This window comes from Podarcis filfolensis (genome assembly GCF_964270895.1).
Source record: "Podarcis filfolensis genome assembly, chromosome: 12".
Taxonomy (NCBI): domain Eukaryota; kingdom Metazoa; phylum Chordata; class Lepidosauria; order Squamata; family Lacertidae; genus Podarcis; species Podarcis filfolensis.
In genome coordinates, this window is record NC_139614.1 from 4,280,497 (window position 1) to 4,302,325 (window position 21,829).

Genomic DNA, 21,829 nt, shown 5'->3' on the forward strand with positions numbered 1-21,829 from the left:
GAGGAATGCTCTGGGGCTGCACATCAAAGCATCTCTGTTCAAAAGTGACACCATTTGCATCCACTTCTGCTGATGGAAGCCATGAACAGAGCCTCCTTGGCTACAGATCCTTGTAATTGGACAGGAGTGCTCACTTTTGCTTGCTCACTTTTTCAGTTGTTTGTGGCATCTCTACCCACAGGTCCCGCCCCCTGCAATTATAGTACCTTCCTGCTGTTTTGCCCCAGCTTGCATCCTTTTGAATGAGTCAATGCCAAATTTTGCAATTCACTTTTGTGTCTCATAGCTTTTGGGAATCTCAGTGGCAGACCTCCATTCAATTTACTCTTCTGAGACTGAAATCCTTTTCCATTCCATTTTTTGTGTTCCATTTTTTAGCATTTTTTAGCATCACAAGAACTTGGGCCTTAGAAATCTCAAATATGTGTTCCCTTCTTGACATTTATAACCTGCCATTTGTGAGAATATATGTAGCTGTGCATGTTCCAAGTTGACAGATGCCCTGGACTCTCTATGTGTGTAATTGCTCTATTTGTGCAAATGTACCTATTTAGAGGGGGAGTTGAAATACATTTAGACCGTTTTCATATCCTTTATCCAATAGGTTTTCTTATTCAATATGATTGTCTGCATGCTTAATTTTCTTTTCAAAGCAAAACAGCTTTTAAGTACCTAGGTATAGACTCTGGATGAAATTCACACCCCATTGAAAGTATCTTGAATAGCTATGAATTGCATATTTGGAATCCTAACATTTAATGTCTATTATTATCTTTGTCCTCAGCTCTCTATTTGTAATGTTGTTCTCCTCATCCCCTAAATAACGAAAGTTGCTAAGTCCATTGTGAGCCACAACTGTATCTGGCAAACAGATACAGAGCTGAAATAAGTCTTATAGGTGGCAATCTCGTCCACAGCAATATGGGGGTAATCCCATCAATCTAAATGGGGTTTACTTCCAGGTATTGTTGCATCAGATTGCACTGGTTGTAGCTTGCCAGAAGAAGGGGAAGATTGTGGTTTTGAGCAGAAAGCAGCTAACAATACTGTCTTGGAGAAACATTGTCCCAGTATCATTTAACCTAAGCAAAAGTAATTGAAAGGTTCTGATTATTGCTTCATTCTGCCTAATATTTAAATAGCTGCTTATTTCTATATGGCACTTTTAGGTTAAGTGGGATGTCATGACACCATGTTTACAGCAATTTCTTTCCAAAAACATACATTTCTAACAGATGAGGATGATGGTTCTAGATTTCAGTAAATGATCTCAGTAAACATTATAACATCAATATTCTTAGCCCCCAATATTACCCCAAATAGGGTAAGGAAGGAGTGCTCTGAGAGTATAGTGTGAAATACCTTTGGATCGTGTAATGTGCTCTGTTATCATAAGGACCACTTACCATGTGCCTGACAAAGGAGCAGTCATTGTGGACTATCATGGCCGTGGCCGAGCCAGTGACAGTCTTCTGGTTCCTGCATAGCATGGGGAGGCTGTGACTTCCCTCTCCTCTGGCTATGTGGGCTTCTGAGGATCACCTGTGGTTATGGGCCAATTGTTGGGCATGGCTTGGGTGGCAGACCAGGGAGAAGACTTTGTCCCCCTGTCTTCCCTCTGCTGTGCTTCCTAGGAATAAAAGGAGGTCGCACCCAGACTCAGCTGCTCAGTCGTCATTGGATTTCCCATCCTATGCCCGAAGGTGATCAGGCAGGTCATGCTTAAGACCTTGCTATGGAAACATTCAGCTGCCATATTCAAGGCGAGGCAGGAATTTGCCTCCTGATACAATGGTCTGATCTTGGGATTTTGCCACAACTTGTTTGCCAGATAAGGCATTGGGATGGGTTCTTAGTCAAGGAGGAAGGAAGTGTTGGGTGCCCCAATCCCAACTCCAGGGGAGGTGCGTCTGTCTGGATGTCCAAGAAAGGGGCCAATGGACCATAGCACATCCCCCACACCCCAAAAATAGCCATCTTGGAGGGGTTGCCTCGATTTGATGTATGTCATAGGGCAACCCTTATACCAGGATCAACCCTGCCAAACAATTAACCAGTAGTGGGCTGGCTGGTTCAGGTTACACACCCAGTGCTTAAGCCTATTGACATCTCTAATCAATAAAGTTGTGGCCTGTTTAAATCCCAAGTTGTCCTGTGATTATTGTATCTTCCCATGCTTTAACCCCTGCCAGCTGCGGGCTCACTGCCGCTGGGTCTGCAATGCACCCTGTGTGGATCTTCCCTTATGGCTAATCTGGAGGCCTCCACTGGTAAATAATACCATGTCTAGGTGTTGAGTGGTACCAGGCATGTATCTTCACTGGCTGCCTGTTTGCATTCATCCAGTTTTAAGGTCCATAAAGCCCTGGGTTAGCTGAAAAACTGACTTCCTTTACATTGCCTGGTAAGACCATTGAGGCCAGTAACACGGCCTGATGATTATTGTTGTGTGGTGACACAGAGGTAGATGTTTTCCCTGGTGGCACAGATGATAATGAATGCACGCCCTGCTGAAATGGAGAGGCCCCATCCTTCTTGACATTCTGCCGGCTTTCGGAGACACACCTGTTTACACAGACTTTCCCTTGATCTCTCGACCAGAGTCTCCTGCTTTAATTGCTATGTTGTTTTAATAAGATTGCTTTATTGTGCTTTTAATTATGGGTGTTCATATTTTAATGCTTGTGTAATTGGTTTTTATACCTTTAAACCAATTAGAAGCCCATTTTGGCATTGAGCAGTATATAAAGAAAATGTTGATGAGTATGATGTAGCAAATAATCTGTGGCCATCTAGCTGGTTTCCCCTGTACTGTTATGGCTGTCTTTTCTAGGCCAGATGTATGTTCTTGAGGTGCCACATTGTGCACAGAATAAATACACTAAGCTTCCCAAGAGAAAGGAAACATTTTAAATAGGGTTGATGTGGCCCACAGCAAATTATTTTTTAAACTTAAAAAAGAAAACTTTGGCACTGAGCAGTTTAAGGCCACCATCTTGGATTTGCCTCCATGCCCACCCCATAAATTAAGTAATTCCAGAGTACTTGTGTGATGGCTAACATCATTGCTAGTATGTGTTTCTGGGGGAGGAGGCAGATGATCTCTGTAAAAAAACAACTACCATGGTAGTCCTCTCAAAGGGCAACCCTTTTTTTAAATGGGGCCCAGAGCAGGCATCAGGGATACATTCTCCCCAGGGCCCTAGAAGCTCCCCAAGTCTTGTACTAGCACACAGCCTGATTTAAATTTAAGAACAAGACAAATATTCATAAATCATTACTGTAACTTTCTCTGAATAATGATGCTCATTGTATCTTTATGCACTGTAATCCCTTTACACTCTGAAGTTAAGAGTTTACTTCCTTTGGGGGTAAACTTTAATTTGCTTTGGCTAGTCTGCTGCTTTGTGTTTAATTTTCTTGTTATAAAGATTTTGCATATGAAAATTTTATCTTGTATTGTTTCCTGCTTTGAATTTCCTTTGAAAAATGGTGCAACAATGGGAAACAACAAGTGACACTTCGCATCAGGTTGTTTTCTAAATATGGAACAATGACTATTTTGGTACAGAATTCCATCCTGGATTAGTTATCTGCATAGTTGCATCATGTCTCTGTTCATCCGATGCAAAATCAAAGGGCACAATTCAGTCATCTTCCACATTCTTCCTACCATGTTCTGTATCCTTTCACACGCAGTTTGGAACATGGGAGTTCTTTAATGCCCGCCCCACCTACCCTGGTTAGCAGTTCTCCCATGAGTAGAATGTGAAATTCATGGGACACCTGACTCTCCTCATTGGATTGTACCCAATGGCTGAAAACAGCAGAAACTAGCCTTTACTAATAAACATATACATATTTATTTGCCAAATGCTTGATAAGGAGCAGTCTTCTACAGCAATAGTATTAGCCTCTGTCTGTGAGATGAGCCTGTAGGACAGCATTTCAATCACAGTGCATTTCTGTACCATAGAAAGTTATTGAGATGACACAATATGAAGCGTTCCTGCTCTAGCGCCATGCTGAAAACGTTTGACTTGGTGCACATGGCTATCCAGAGATAGGCTGTACATAACTGTGAACCATTTAAGGCAGTCGTTGCAAATTGTTTCTCAGCGAGTTGCACGAGGGGGACAAACACCTGAACTCACAAGGCAGCAGGACATCGAAACTGGTAAAACTACTTCTGTATATACTTCTGTGTATCTGAAGAAGTGTGTATGCACACGAAAGCTCATACCAAGAACTAACTTAGTTGGTCTTTAAGGTGCTACTGGAAGGAAATTTTTTTTTTTGTTTTGACTATGGCAGACCAACACGGCTACCTATCTGTAACTACTTCTGTATAGCGTGTCCACACTATTTCCCCTTAGCTCAAAACAATAGTGACACTGTGCCTCCCTCCCTCCCTCTGAGAAGGACCCCATCCTGAAATCTTTTTTCCTAGTCTAAATTAATTTATTTTCACAGAAAATCCACCTGCCCTTTAGAATTCTAGGGGAAAATGCTTGTCCTCCCCATACTGCGTATATCAGCCACTTTTCACTTCTGTCATAGTCCCAGGATGCTTTTCTATTCAGGTGGCTAATTCAGGAAGGAAGAAGCAGCAAAAATCAGATGGGGACACACAAACTGAGGCACCAGATGGGATCTTTGAAAAGGTGGTTGGCATCTATCTGTCTCAGGAGACAATAGAAGATTGTGCTTTCAGGGATGAAGTCAAGCGGTTGGAGAGTTACAGTGCCTGCTGTAGCTGTAGAGGCCAATATGGGAGGGACCTGTTTTGTTGCAGCTGGGGCAGATGAAGACACCCGGTTGTGCTGCTGCAGATGCGCCAGGGCATTTCTTCCTTCTGCGCTCCTCCCAGTGGGGTCGGGCTCCCGCAATGTTTCATTCAAGTTGGCATCCTGGTGCCTGAAGCCAGCTCCTCCATAGGGCATGTCTTTAGGGATCCTGCCATCTTCCGTTCCCTGGACATGACCAAGGCAGCGTAGACGTCATTGAGACAGGAATGGAAACATGCTGGGAAAGCAAATCTTTGTAACTTTGTCCTGCCATGTGATGCCCCAAATTTTCCTGGCGCAGCACATGTGGAATGCCTCTGCGATGTATTGCTAATTTGTCCTAACAGCATTTCCTTGTAAGGAAACTAAGGTTTCCCTCCTACTACAATTATCCACCATTATTACATAGGATCCTCATTTATGTGGCTTCAAAAACACTTCAGGGAGGAAGGCTGTGTCAGCAGGTAAATTGTGAAGATTACTTTATTTGCCTTTTCTCACTTAAATGCCTATCATTCAATTATTCCTGTGGGAGAAAATCACTTGCTGTTAATGCTATTATAGAGAAGAGGTATGTAACATTTGGAAAAAGTAACTTGCGGGCTACCTGTTCTGACATGTAGAGGTTTGGATACATGATATAACCATTTCTTAATCTGGGGGGGGGGGGGCTCCAATATTCCATGTAACTGGAGAAGTTATTTTCTAACATGTTAGAGAAGTTTGTAAGTCTTTATTCTGCAAAGCCACAACCCTCTCCATCAGAGAAGTAGCAAGCAGCATCTTCTGGGGGGTGGGTGCTGTGGTTCTCAAAGTGTGTAGGACGCCACCCTGGTGTGGCAAGAGAGGACGGCAAGGGTGGTGGGAAGATTCAAGGGCAACCAAAGAAACTTTTAAATGTTTCAGTGTAGTATAGTATCAAAATAATTTTTATTTTCAGAATATGGACAGATATCTTTTCAAAATGAGTGCAAGAGCATCAAGTGATACTGAGCACAATCCTGCTTGTGATTCAGAATTGCAGTTCTTGTACAGTTCTCCACATAATATTGTTGTGAACAGGGATTTTCAACTCTGAGAGATCAGAAAAGAGAAAGGCTTCCTTGTGTTGATGAGGAGATAAGAGCTTGTTTGTCTCAGATTAGACCTGATATGAATGAGATTACCCTGCAAAAGCAAGCTCTCACCTCTCTTTGAGTTTGAATACATACGTGCTTGTTGTCTAGAAAAAAAAGGTGTCGATACTCACCATGCAGTTGTTACAGTGAATGCCACACTTTTAACCAGCACTTTTGTTCTAGAAAAATGGTGCCGGTACTGTGTACCCTTGCATACCCCCCCAAGAAAAAGGTACATATATAAAAGGCTCGTTTATAATTATATTTTGGGAATGATTCCTGTTCTTATGTAGCTGCATTGTTTTATACTCTCTGGATGTCCCCATATCATATTATAAAGTAGTTTTGTTCTATACAGTGGTACCTCGGGTTACGAACTTAATTTGTTGTTGAGGTCCATTCTTAACCCAAAACAGTTCTTAACCTGAGGCGCACTTTCACCAGTGGGGCCTCCCTCTGCTGCCGCCGCGCGATTTCCATCTCATCCTGGGGCAAAATTTGTAACCTAAGGTACTACTTCCGAGTTTGTAACCCAAAGTGTTTGTAACCTAAGGTACCACTGTATTATAAATCAAGCACTGCTAGACATTTATTTTTGTTTCCCAAAGTATTTCTTATCCATAAAAGATTCGGTGTGGCGCAAGCAAATTTTAATATTGAAAGTGTGGCCCAAAGAAAAATGTTTGAGAAGCACGGGTTTAATGTATTCCTCATCGCACGCTATAAGTTTGTTCAGAGCACAGCTGGCGAATTATTGTTCAGTTTCGGGTGGGGAGCAGCACTGCTTGACAAATACTGCAGAGACAGCAGTTCAGCCTACCTGAACCAGGAACCCTCTGAAAAACTGCCCTAGCCTAAGATGCCAGAAAACCCATAGAACCCATCAAGAAGAGTGCCAAACAAGGTTAAGGGTCCAAGGAAGAGCCCAGGTCCTTCCACGAGTTACTCTTCATGGAGGGAAGGCAAAGCTGGTCTCATACCTGCAGCAGCATGACTGTAAGGGTTGAGTTTGGCTCCAGTCCATGTCCGCCTTTGAAATGTCTGTGTTTCTGACCACTCCTCTGGTCTACTGCCAAATTGTTCCCTCGCCCTGGTACCTGCTTTCACCCTACATCTGGTGCTGCCTCTCAGTTTTGTATAACTTTGGCCACATGCAGTCCTATCTTGGTTCTCCACTGAACTTTGTCTCACCCTGCAGTGCCATGTCAGAGCAGATGCACATCAGACCCTCAGCTAGGGCTTGGGCCAGGGGTGCCCAAACTTTTTTCAAAGAGGGCCAGATTTGATGAAGTGAACATGTGTGAGGGCCAACCAAAGTTATTGAGCTTTTTTTAGGGTTGAAGTTGCTGAGTTTTTTTTTAGGATTTTACCCCAGGACATATACTGCTACGAGGGCTGGATTAAATCGACCAGCAGGCCGGATTAGGCCCCCGAAACAGATTTTGGACATGCCTGTCTTAGACCAAGCCTGAGTGATGCCGCTTTGAAACTAGGATGAGAAAACCACAAGCCTTTCCAGAGTCAGATGGGGCAGAGATGGGAGACCGAGAATTACGCTGGGCAGAAGTCACCAGGCATTGTCTCACGGCACATGACTGCGTTCTGGCACATTGTCATCTGAGTAACTGTCATGCCATCATGTATTCACTGAGGGCAAATTAAGCTAATTTAGAGTAAGGTAATTGCCCTCACTCTGAATTAGTTTGGCTTGAATAGCCAAATATCACTGGCTCTGTGACAACCTTCTTACTGGAAAGAAGAGCTATTTTTTTATATAAAAAAATAGTACTGCAACTGATCGGAACTACAAACAGCAGCAAATTGATGCAAAAATGAGGGGAAATACTTTTGAGAGACATTTAATGTGCTCTGAAGATTTGCCTAGAACATTTGGCACAATCTCATTTTCAAACATACCCAGTTATATCTGTTCAGATATTCAAATCCTGCATTTAAATGATCATTTTGAGGACAGGATGCTAAAGGTATTGTTGGTATTGCTGCTGCAAGGACAGCCCTCTGGTACTGTTCTTTAATTTATAAACATAGGTGAGGGGGTTAGTGGTATAGAAATGTTGTTATTTAGTCATGTCTGACTCTTCGTGACCCCCTGGACCAGAGCACGCCAGGCACTCCTGTCTTCAACTGCCTCCTGCAGTTTGGTCAAACTCATGCTGGTAGCTTCGAGAACACTGTCCAACCATCTCGTCCTCTGTCGTCCCCTTCTCCTTGTGCCCTCCATCTTTCCCAACATCAGGGTCTTTTCCAGGGAGTCTTCTCTTCTCCTGAGGTGGCCAAAGTATTGGAGCCTCAGCTTCAGGATCTGTCCTTCCAGTGAGCACTCAGGGCTGATTTCCTTCAGAATTGAGAGGTTTGATCTTCTTGCAGTCCATGGGACTCTCAAGAGTCTCCTCCAGCACCATAATTCAAAAGCATCCATTCTTCGGCAATCAGCCTTCTGTATGGTCCAGCTCTTACTTCCATACATCATGATTGGGAAAACCATAGCTTTAACTATACTATAGAAATATATATTTTTATAAATGAACATACAAAACCATCTTTCGGAGCATACTGTCTAACGCACAATGATCACGGACAGTTGACTAGGACAACTAAAGAAATTGCAAAGCACCTGTTTTACTCAATCCCAGCATTTCCAGGTAGGGCTGGGAACGTGCTCTGTCTGCAGGATCCCTGCAGAGTTGGTGTCAGTCAGTGTGACAATAGTGAGTGACAGCAGCTAATGTTCAGGCTGGGCAGGAAGCAGCTTCCTGAGTTTCCTCAACTCTAAAGTTTGATGGGGAGCATTTAAGTGCATCTCCTTTTGAACTCTTTTGAAATCCTGTTGCCTGCCTTTATAGAGGTAAGGCCTGCAGACAAACACGGCTGTCAGCTAGCAATAATGTCTCGCATTTCACATGAAGTTAGATGTTGCCTGCAGGCCCTGTATTTCATGACAGTGATATTCTACCTGCCTCATTACAGAGAAATTACCAGGACAGTATATCAAAAGTGAAAAATATGTCACAGTCATCTTTCTTATACAAATCATAAAATGAAACAGGCTGCTTAGATCTTCCAGATGTAATTTCTTCACATTGTTAAGTACAATTACAATGTCCAGAATAAATTAAATCACATTCAGACAAATACAAGATTGCCACATGCAATATGCAGTCATAAGATATTATAGAAGACAACGTGGCTACAGTAATCACATTCACACTGTCTGGGCTTTGGATGAAATTTATTCTGCTTTTGACTGTGGACTAACACAGCTCTGTTATCTCCAGATTTGTTACTTTGCCATTTATGAATCTTACAGAGATTAAATACTATTACACAGCTGTTCACCAGCAATGTCCCACATGTATAAATAATCTGTCACCTTATCATTTCCAAACATAATACTCCTCAGTTGGGTCAGGTCATGGAAAGCACACATTTGCCAATCTGATTGCAAGAAAAATATGAAGATTTGAGTTACAGATTCAGGGAAATCAAACCATTTCTGTGCTGCAGCTGACACACAAATCAATTTAGTGAGAGGTCATCATTTTGGGGATATGTTAACTTTTTTTTTACAGCACAGCACAATACTAAACAATTCTACAAAGAAGAGCTCCGTAAATGGCTATAGGTAAATGGAAACAGGATAGCAGTTTCAGTTAGTGAAGACTTCTTGTCAGGGTTGCAAGTAAAGATGTGAACAGCATTGCCCAGTGTGAAGCTAAGGAACATCATAAACTGCCAGGATATTGCAATTAAGAGGAAAAGGAAGCTACATGACATCTTGGCTTTCTGTCAGTGGAATCTGCTAGGTTCCTCTGATGGGTTACTGTAAATGCAAATAACACTACATATTAATAAGAGCCAATGGACACACACCTACACATAATTCCTCTTGAATCCACCCAACTACAAGAAAACGGCATTGTTTGAATTGGATGCATTCTTACTATTTGGAGCTGTCATGTTCCCACATCTCAATGAATGTAGGAACATAGGAAACTGCCTTATACTGAATCAGACCCACTGATTCAGCTAGCTCAGCCTTGCCTGCAGTGACGGAAGCAGCTCTCCAGGGTTTCAGATGGGGAACATTTCCAGCCTGACCTTGAAATGTCAGGGATTGAACCTGGGAGCTTCTTCATGGCAAAGTCAGATGTTCTGCTACCAAACCCTTCAGTGGATTTCTAGTGCACACCACGCACTTCTCTGTATGAGCCCTATAGCTGGATGTTGTTTTGAAATTGTGGTGTTTCATTTATGTGCTTAACCTTTCCATTGAAATATCCTTCTCAGTTGAAATTGGTAGGTCTTAAAATGCTTAACTTTGGCCAGATTCAGTCCCACTATTTCGAAGTTTCCATCTTGACATATTGTGGAATAATGTTTGAAGCTCCACACTTTAGGAAAGCAATTTGTTCAAATGACTTAAGTATATGTTTCAGTTGATCACTGGCCTAGTTAACACAACACAAAAAGCCACAGATAATACTTTGCCCTGATATGGCTTTCTGGGCTGTTTTTCTGCTCTCCACCAGTTCACAGGGGAAACAAGTCATGATCCCTGGCATAGTGTTATCAGCAAATCAGGGATTGTTACAATATTTGTTTCACAAACCACAGTGAGGTGCGTAAGCTAAGAACGAACCATGGCTACAGATTGTGGTTTGTTGGGAGTGAAACAAAACACAATCCCTGGTACAGATGCAAAACTACACCAGGGACTCTGGTTTGTTACCTCCATGCAGCAGCAGGAAGGAGCAAAACAAGCCTGAAAGACATAATCACACCAAACCATCACAGCAGACCACTGAAGTCTTTGGAATTTACCTTTGGCTTGGTAATGGGCTTGTATGGCATTACAGAGCCAAAGTTCATTGAGGGAATAAATAGCACTTTTGCCCTTTCTTGAAAAGGTTTGGTTTAAATGCATTATAGAAATCCCCCCCCCCTTCCCACACCATGCACCAATTTTTAAAATCTTTTAGGAGTAAATAGATCGGCTGGCTCTTTGCTGCAGTCTGCTCCCTTCCTGTGCCACTCCTTGGGTGAAGTTGTATACAGGCCCAGAAAGTTGCTGCAGGGCTAAAATCTGAAAACAGGAGCTGAAATTAGATCTTATGCTGTTTACAATCCTGGACTCAGATTTTTATAAATCCAGGCTCATGAATTATGATCACTCGTGGCAGGTCTGTTTCGTCTCTCCGACAAGATTTCTGTTTAAACAGTAGTGTATTTTATTCTATACAGAGAAGCATTAAAAAGCACTTCTAGAAATACCCTTTCCTGCTTCCTTGACAAACTACTCTCTTGCAATGATAATTCAAACCAGCAATAGCCCTCCCAGTAGCAAAGGAGCTGGCTTAGCCCTAGGGTATAAGGTATTCTAACCCATGGCACAGAATTTACAGGCTATTCCCTTTCCAATTCTGATATGGGATTTTATGATTAGTCAGTGAACATAATTTTACTTTCAGTCTTTGAAAGCAAAGAACAGTTTTATTGTAATTATAACTAAAGTTGTCATGGGGTTTTTCCTGGCTTCTGCACCTGTGAATGTAGCTTCAGATGCTGAATTTCCCAGAAAGGAAATCTTAGCTGGATTGGAGATGCCTTATTCATGTAGTGCCAGTAGCAGGATATCCTGTTCTCCCTTTCTCATCCTCACCTCCACCTGCAGAGATTGAGAAAAGGTACTTTCACCCTAAGGGAGCCATTGAGTTTCTTCTCTCTGTGTTTTGAGTACTAGGGAAACTGTGCATTCCAGCAAAAAGGACTTGCATGCTCTCTACCTGGAGGAGGAAGGGATAGGGGGAAAGTGCAAATATTTTATTAGAAGGTAATTAGAACAAAAACGTGTTTGTGGAGGCTTTGTCCTAGATTGTCTTCAAAAGAAATGGAACATGAGCATACTTTTGCTGGGGCTGTGCAAAATTTGCTAAGGAATTTGCTTAGTCTTTTTGAGTTTCTCAACAATCCCTTAGGCTTCACCTAAGGCAGAATCTCTAAATTTGCTTCATATGTTGCTTCAGGAATCCAGTGAAAACTGACGGGCTGTGGAATACCTCAAAAATTGCTTACTTCTCTCAAAATCCTTAAGACTACTTGTCCAGTTTTGCTGTTGCTGAAATACTGGTGGTAGGAGCAGACAAACATGTCAGTTTCAATTTCCCTCAGTTTCCCATTTTTCCAACCTGAAGTTCAATTCTGCACATTTGTACACCAGCTTCATCAGCATTTTTCTGTGAATTTCTCTAACGATACACATCTATATGTGCAATTTTGTCTAATGTACACATTTTTGTGTGACACAACGTTCATTTTTGTATGCTATTTTCCGTATTCGGATAAGGGATAAATTTGAAGTGCTTTGTTTTGTTTCCCATATTGATTTTGCTAAGTGCAAAATTGGTAAGTTCACATTTCTGAGCACAATTCAAAGTGTTGGTGCTGACCTTTAAAGCCCTAAACGGCCTCAACCCTGTATACCTGAAGGAGTGTCTCCACCCCCATCATTCTGCCTGGATGCTGAGGTCCAGTGCCGAGAGCCTTCTGGCGGTTCCCTCACTGCGAGAAGCCAAGTTACAGGGAACCAGGCAGAGGGCCTTCTTGGTAGTGGCACCCGCCCTGTGGAACACCCTCCCACCAGATGTCAAGGGAATAAACAACTGTCCGACTTTTAGAAGACATCTGAAGGCAGCCCTGTTTAGGGAGGTTTTTAATGTTTGATGTTTTATTGTGCTTTTAATTCTGCTGGGAAACCCAACCAGATGGGTGGGGTATAAATTATTATTATTATTATTATTATTATTATTATTATTATTATTATAACTGAATCAAGTTCTCCCCCATCCCTAAGTGGTGGTAATTCATAAGTGCGGTGTCTCCTGCCTGGAGTGGAAGACCCCTTGAGTATATGGCAGTAGAGTCTATGGGTATAAAAATGAGGAAGTGACACAGGGTCTGGAAGCTTCCGTGGTCAAAGACAACTATGCAGGTAATGAAAACTTCAACGGTATCATTTCTCTGTGAATAAGTTAACAACCAGGAAGTGACACAAAGGTCTAGAACAGTAACTGAAAGACTACAGCCCTGTTGTTTTGAATGTGGTTGCTAATGTGTTCAGAGAAGCCTGTGCTTTGTCACATTTTATTGGGAGGATATACAACATGTGCTCTATGGGAGGCCTATATGAATCCCAACATTGCTCAGATGGACGGTTAAACAAATGACTCTTCCAGTCCAGTCACTGAACAATTTGTCTTCCTTCCAGGGCTCTCCTAACTCCCCCTACCCAAAACGGAGTGTGGTGACAGCCGTTATGTCATCAGCAAGCTCAAGAAGCCAAGAATGCTTACGCCAGGTTTCAAAATGTCTTATTTGCCCTCCCTCTGGTTGTCACTTCTGTTTACTATGAGTCTTCCCACATATGGTGAGAGTGAACTGAAGATGATAAATGCAGATGTTATGAAAACCCTAACGGAAGTTATTCCACCCTAGGGAGACCATCCTCCCTTTTTTTTCAGTTCCAAGAAAAAACTGTCTTGGAACTGGGATAGGAGTTTCACAATCATCTGGCCATATTTAGCAACAACAGCCCATACAATTGGTCCCCATCATGGTCCAAAACAAAAATGGACATTCAATTCCCATTGGGAGCTCATACACGTTCCCTTTAGGTGAGCTTAATATTCCTATTTAGAAACAGCTCTTCTTCTAGCCTCCTGCTTGTTTCGGTTGTGTGGCAGAACACGGAAGACATTTCTCTCAGTTCAGCAAAAGAGAGCCACGTGTGCAACAAATGTTCCACTCACATTGCTAATGCAGGTGGCACACATCTGGGTATTGTTATTTATTTATCTGCATTTCTATATAAGCAGCCTTTCAAGGTGAGCTCTCCAAAGGTGGCATACAAATAAACTTTTAAAGCAATACAACTACATTACAAACTACAGCAACAAAATTAAAATAGATTTTAAAAAAGCAACAGATCAAAGGGAAAGGTCTTTGGGGTCTGCTAAAAGCTCTGAAGTGAAAGAGCCAAAGAAATTTCTCAAAGGAGGTTGCCCCAAAGACATGGGGCCACCAGTGAAAAGGCCCTGACCCTGGTACTGCCAACTGGATTGTTCCTAAGGGTGAGTCATGTAGCAGGTCCTCTGAAGCCAAACTGAGGACTAGGTAGGTTTCTAAGGATACAGGTGGCCCTTTAAATAAGCTCCATGATCCTTGCTGAACTATATGCATGCTTATTTTGATGGAAATGTGGAAGGGTGCACACCCACATCAGAAATTGCCCTGGACTATGACTGCAGCAGGACCAGGCTCATCGGGGTGCAAATGTATTGCAAACTCTTGTGTGTGTGGAGATTGCATCTGAAAGCAGGTACAGCATAAAGAGCAGACATGAAGTTGCTGACATCTGCGTTAAGTGGTTAACTTAATTTGGAATGTTCTGCCCTCTCATATAAATATGAATTTTCAGAAATACTACCATGGCATCTTACAACATGGCCCTGTTAACTAGTTGACCATTAGAATGAAATATATTGCATGGAAACAATATTCCTATATAGGCCTGGGTTACAGTGCCAAGTTGTAGAATTATTGTATTCCCTGGCAATCTTGGGAATGATTTACACATTATGTAGTGGGGTTTTTTTTAGGTATTCACACAAGATTTTGAAGTTTACCCAGAAATATTAATGTGTGAAGAAGATAATTGTTTAAAAAATGTCTCCAATACAGGTTTTCTCATTGGAGTACCAGGGTTGACTGTAGTTCCCTCCAAGCATAAACACCCAGCCACAAACTCACATAAAAGAAGCAAAAAGCACTATGAAATCTTGGCCAGCCTCTGCCAACCTGGTGCCGTCCACAGTTCAATCAGATTTGGCATTGTGCCGGCATGACTGTCAGCCAGTTCTGCGTGATGTCAATGCTTCCTGCATTGTGCTGGCTTCACTCTCAATGGGTGGGTGGAGCAAATGGGACCGTGCTTCTTCCCCCAATGAATTTTGGGTGGAGAGAAAGGTAGTGTGGCTGCTACCACAGCCACTGTGACTGTCTCCTAGGAGGCTACCCACTGGTCCAAACAATGCACATTTCACATCCTGAGATGGAGAAAACAGCTGCCTCTTCACAACAGTGGCCCCCTTCTTCATTGCTGCACTTGGGGTGGTCTGTATTGGTTCTTCCTCCGCCTTCATAAGATTGCTGCCTTCATGCCCTTGAAACCACCAGCTCTCCTCCCCTGTAACTGGGCCTACAATTGGCCACCTCTTTGCCTTTCTTTCTTTCTTTTTCGATCACTTCTGCATGGCAGCTGGAGGCATCAGTTGTTGGTGAGGCAAGCTCTTTCCAGGTGCTGGCATGATTTACAAACTCCCCCACGCCAGAATGTCAACAAGGCACAACAGTGATCTTAAAGGTTAAGGGGGGATGTTTAAAATACACCATAGCCATTTAAAACTCCCCCCCCCCTTGATAATGGCATGACCCTGTCTAGACAAAGAAGCACTCCCAAAAGCTGTTGCTTGTGATATTTTGCATTCCCCACACGGTCTCTGACTTAATCCCTGCTAAGATGCCTCCAAAGACAACTGACTACTGTATAGCCTGTGGCATTCCTTTGTATTGTGTCCAAGTGGGTTTCACACTCCCTTCAGAGTTCATGCACAGTGTCATTCTTTGACTCATGTCAGCAGGAAGACACTTGTTCTGGGTTACTGTAAGCCATAGCTAACATGTAATGCTAATATAGTGTAACCAAGGTTAACTGTGAACATTCCTTTGAAGTGCAAACTATGAATTCTCTCCCTGCTTACCCTCCCTGTGCTTATTTAGTAACATACAGGATTATTTTTTCCTCCAACATCTTAACTTAGCATTAGACAGTATTACAATAGGATAGACCATTTACAGCCTTAAATAATAATGTCCCTGAATTAAAATTAGAGTCCAACTGCCCTGCATTGAAGGAAAAGCCAGATCTAACCCTAGTTTTGCCATGGGTTGCAATGGAAGAAAGACATCTAAAACCCCTACGCTTGGGGAAACCTTGAGTTTTGATTCACAGAATGAATCCTGTGGGGTGGGCTTTTTTTTTTTACTGCATTGCTTTCAATTCAGATTTTTTGATCAATTTACATGTGGTCATTTTATATGTCCTACCAGACAAAACTCTCTTTATCCCTTGGAGTTGCTATCAACATATTCCCTAAAGCAAAAACTGAAGGCAGTTCACAAGTTTCTCCTGAGGTGAAACACCAGAGGACTTTCAAATGAAGACCCAAGAGAGCTTCTACAGAGATGAGCAAAATTTGACCATGAAGTTTTGTACATACCAAGTTACTTTGGGTATCACAGTATCCCTTTTGGAAAGGAAGTTTTAATGTATTGTTCTAGGTCAATTTGTGACAAAAAGCAGGACATAAAAGTGTCCAATAATACATAAATGATTTGCACAATACCTTAACACTGATGAGACATTGCAAGTGGCTTCTCATGTTTCGGTGAAGTGGATAATGTAGATGCGTTATTGACTTACGAATTTGCTGTCTCCACCTCTGCAGTAATATCCAAAGAGATAACTTTGCAGTTCATCCCTTTAGTGAGAACCATTGCATCTTTATTCAAAATGTTCCCATCTCCCTGCAGGGGGGGCGGGATACACAATTCTTCCTTCACAAATTTCCTTAACAGTGAGGACAGAAATGCACAAACCTTTAGGACAGCCACTGTCTTGCTTTTGCTTTTCAGAATAACCTGATAGGCACGGTGGCAAGTATCAAGCCCTTTCCTCTTAGGCTTGGTGCCTTCATCTATTGTGACTAAGGCAGCTGTTTTCAATATATAAGTGTGCAGCCATAACATCCAATAAACATGATTAGTTGAGTTTTGTTAACTGCAGAATTCAAAGTTTAGTTGGAATATTGGTGTAGAACTGCAAAGAGACTTTCACTGAATTTTATTTATCTAGGGAATGCTAATGATTTCACCAACACACCTGCAGGTATCCTGTATTAGAATGACATTTGAAAGCTTCAGGGGCCAACTCCTGCAGTAGCATCCAGACCTTTTGATGACAAAACCCATTTTAGATTCATGTTGTGTAAATGGAGAATGAAAAGTTTAGGCAGACAAAAGCTGTGATGCAGATCTACCAAGGGGTGTGTGTATGTAAATATACTTTTGAATTAAGACAAAGAACTGAACAAGCAGTGAAGAGGAGAAATGGGAACTGGCTAAATTTCAAAGGAAACTGTTCTCAATGTTGTTTGGTATTAGGATGTTGTGATGAAGTTGCTCTTGAGGGTTTGTCTATCCTGAGACCCAGCTGCCGATCCTCCATACCTACTGGTACGTCAGTGCAGACTGCCCCATTCAAGCCGACTCAAGCATTAGACCACATAAAAATCCTGCTAACTCTGAGCCTCCCGGATAAGCCACTCCTTGTGCGTGTTGGACCTGTCATCGCTGCATATCACAAATAGGAATAAACAGATGCGGCATGTTGCCATTTAAGACAGATTCCAGGATGATGAAGTAGGCCTTGGGTCTATTTTTGTTTCATTTTGGACAATGCTCCATCTTAGCAGGCCAGCTTGAATTAATATCTTTTATAAGCAACACAGTGGTTAAGACTTCTATTGACTTCCAGACACAATAGTATTTTAAGTCTAGCAGCCCACCACACAAAACAACTTTTTCATGTCTACAGGCTATTAACAGATGGGGCAGGCAAATGCAAACCCAAATGAAATGCCTTGCACATTTTCATGTCACTTCAAAATTGACAAAATGCATCATGGGGTTCTGTCCTTTTCTTTTTGCGCCCCCACCCAGAAAGAAGGACGCAGCACCAGGAATGGGTTAAAGAGTCACAACTTTACTGAGTATCTGCAATGAGGCAGAAGTGACTAACTCAGTCCCTGCAAGCCTCCTTACCTGTGGGAGACTCGTGGGTGCCGGTCCTTCTGTCTCCCTAGTGGGCAGCTCCTCCTTAGCTATGATCACTGGATATATACTCTAGTATATACATTTTTGTACACATTATTTGGCTGGAGAAGTGCATTGCAAAATTCAGAGAAATGTGAATTTCAAAGGCTGGCTGTGTTTCATGTGTTGCTTTGGAAAGTGCAAATTAGGTAGATTTGCCTTTAGGTGTGAACAGAATCTAATTTCTCCCCCACCTATAACTGTGACATTAAAACCTAGACCAGTGTGTCGTGGGATGAACCAGTACTGACAGGGCTCCTCCATGCCAAGGAGTCACCAACTTAGCAGTCATTCCTGTCAGCACTGAAGATTCTGTGACTGAGGTCACATCTATACCATACATTGAAAGCAGCCTTATACCACTGCTTTCCCCCCAAAGAATCCTGGGAAATGTAGTCTGATCTCACAGACCCACAAATTCCAGCACTCCTAGCAAACTCCCAGGATTCTCCATGACAGTTGAAGTGGTATGAGTGCTTAAAGGAGTGGATGTGGCCTGAGCTGCCATTGGCATGTGGCCAGTGGGAAGCTGACCTATGGAATGGTGCAAGTCTCATAGGTTGGCTGCACATTGGCATCTGTGTAAACATGCATGGGAGGATACACCCTGTTTCATAATTTGGTTTTCACAGGTAAAATGTTCTTGACTGTCTCTTGAGCTTTCAGCTACTGCAATTATCTTCTAATGAACACACACACAGAAACTCTCTGCGCTGTGATACAGTCGCTCGAAGGGGTCTATTTTAAAAAAAAACCTCTGTGCTCCTAAACAAGCAAGTCCATTAAGTATTCTCCAAGAGAGAGTGTGAAGACTGACATGTGACCTGCAGACTTTGGATGCAAAAAGGCAGCACACACCACTGTGTTACCTGGATTCCTGACACTCCTCTCATTTACACTTAATCAGCTTCAGTCCTGATAAACTATTTACCCTGGAGGAATGCAATGGGACGCCAGTTAGTCTGTGCATGTGCTCTTGCATTCTACTAGACTAAATAAGCAGGATGGAGGGGGGGTGCCGTCAAGGAGGCACTCTGTACACCCCCCCGAAGGTCTGCTTCTCACAGTGCCCTCTGACAATTGTGACAACTCATTGTTCAGTTCCTTCCTTGATATGGATTTTCCTTCACAGTGACATTCATCATCAGGTCGTGCATCAAAACATGTTAGACACAGCAGGGTTGGAGAATCATAAACAATCACACAGGCAATGGATCAGAAAATGCCAGAGATAAAATAATTTTTTATTTACCTTAATGCAATCTGAATTTTAGCCACAGAACCAGTGCCACTGATAAAACTCCACAATGTTACATAACCATTTATCATTACATTGCTGTTGTGTCTCTTTTAGCTTCTGCAGCACAAAGGTTCCAGAAGAGATTATGATGTATTGTAGCCTTCAGGAAGCTTGCAAAATGTACAAGAAGTGTCTAAGAAAAGGCTAAATGTGAATGCCATTCTTTGATGTTTGTGTGCTTCAGATTATATATATTTTCAGACAGACACACAGAGAGAACCTAAGAATTACAGAGAGATAAATGCCATACATATATTTTTAGGTACCACAAACACACATGAGCATACACATAGTCAAATAACAAAAACAGTTCTGCAGCGTTACACAGCTTTGTAGTTTTGTGTTTGTCCTGTTTTTCCAGAGCACTAATGACTCTTTTTAAATTATATTTTTGTGAAAGTGTGTTTGTTTAATGTGCTTGTTCAAAGTCTGTAGTCGCACTTTCTGCCATACGAGCCAACTCCTAGGGGCCGAGGGATCTTTGCCCCCCCCTAAAATATTTGAGAGGGCTGCCCCCTACAAATTAAGACTCACAATTTAAAAGGAAAAAGAAAAACACTATCTAGTTGTCCAGTAGGAAATTCCTGTGGGGCAAAGAGCCTGGACTTTGCTAGGCCTGAAACACTCACCAATGTACACAGTGCAGTTATCACGTTTTGGGGGGTGCTTGGCAAGATGCTCTTAGTGGACCCCCCCCCCCGAGTGTGCCCATCTCCTCCTCCCTTGCCACTTGTATCACTGCCCATTTCCCCACCTCTTCCCCTGGGCCCAACCTGCTGTACCTCCTAGGAGAGGACAAGGTGTGAAAAAGTTACTGATCCTTCCATGGGTTGCATTATCAAAACAGAGGGCGAAAGAGAGCACTTGTCTGCATAAAATCTGCAGGTGCAAATTTAGAAATAATCATATTACGTTATGTCTCATATCCTCCAAGTGTCCCGATTTTCCAGGGACAGTCCTGGAATTACAAAAGACATCCCAGCTTCTCATTTGATCCCATAATGTCTCTATTTCCCCGGCCAGTTCCACCACTGCCATGCTGGAGGAGAAGGATGAGCTGGTGTGTTTCCTGAGTGATAGCAGCTGTGGCTTTGAGGGAAGAAACCCCCAAGTGTTTTACAAAAATAAACCACTGGTTTGGAGCTAGCATCTTCCTACCTATCTTCTGATACAAACAACACAGAATGTAACTAATTTGGGGATAAGTACCTCTGGGCTAGTTGTTTAATTGATAGTTCAGCAGGAGCCACTGTAGAAAATCAAGGTTGAATGCTTCTTGGAAACATCAGAAGTCTAGCCAGTATGTCTACCTAGAAGTAAGTCCTATTGAGTTCTCTGTGGCTTGCTCTCAGGTAAGTGTGCATAGGATTCCATTCTTAGTTTCCAGCATTTAAAGTGGAAGGAATATTGCTTCCCAAAGTTGTATTAATGATGAAGAAATAGAAGTGCATGTCAAAGCTGTCATAGAAATGATAACTATTAATAGTGTTGGGGAAAAAATTAGACATATAAATATGTACACTTTTCTTCTGATGCTGTCACAGAAGCCAGATAATGAGTTTACACTGGAGTGAAATAAAATGCTGTTGCTTTTTTACAACACTGAGTTGTGGTTGCCAAGAGACAAGAACAGGTTTGACTATTGCACCACTATTTACAAAACCCAAACTCATAAAAAATAAGGAAATTAAAAGTGAAGAATGTTGAACATTTTACTCAAGCCAAAAGGCAGATGGAAACATGTTCTTCATTGTCAAGGTATGCATATTTTGGTTCCAATGGTATCGGGGGAGACAGAGAAGGTCCTATATGGGTCCCGGGAGGCAGGAACGGGTTGGTTGTGGACCAATGAATTGAAAATGAATCCAGATGAGGTGGAGGTGGATGGGCTACTCTGGATAGGCTTCTCTGTCTGGGTTTGCAGTTCCCTTGAATGAGCAGGTTCATCGTTTGGGGCTGCTCTGGAAACCATCACTGTCACTTGAGGCCCAGGCAACCTCAATGGTTAGGAGTGCCTCTGCCTGACTTCACTTGGTGCATCAACAATGGCCTTTTCTGGATAGAGATAGCCAGGCTACAGTTATCCATGCTTAGGTACTTCCAGGATGGACTAGTGAAATGTGCCTCATGTTGGTCTCTCCTTGAAATTACTCAGAAGTTGCAATAGGTGCGGAAAGCAGCAACCCCAGTGCTGGTGGAAGTACTGGGATCAAACAGCTGCATTGGTTGCCAGCTGTTTCCCAGGCCCAATTAATTAATAATAATAATAATAATTATTATTATTATTATTATTATTATTATTATTTATACCCCGCCCATCTGGCTTGGTTGCGCCAGCTACTCTGCATGGCTTCCAACACATAAAAAACATCTCCTGGTTGTCCATAAGTTGAATGAGGGATGTAATGTGAGGAAAAGTCTTTTGGGTGGTGACTCTGAATCTGTGAAATGGCCACCCAACTGAGGTGCTCCTTACCACCATTTTATGCTTACATTTTTGTCAGGCCTTAAGATGAAATCAATTTTGAGTTCCGACACCATTAAGTATGTTTTCAAATGTATTTATCTTAATTCTTATTTATTTGCTTGTATGTATTCTGAATTGTCTCATTCTG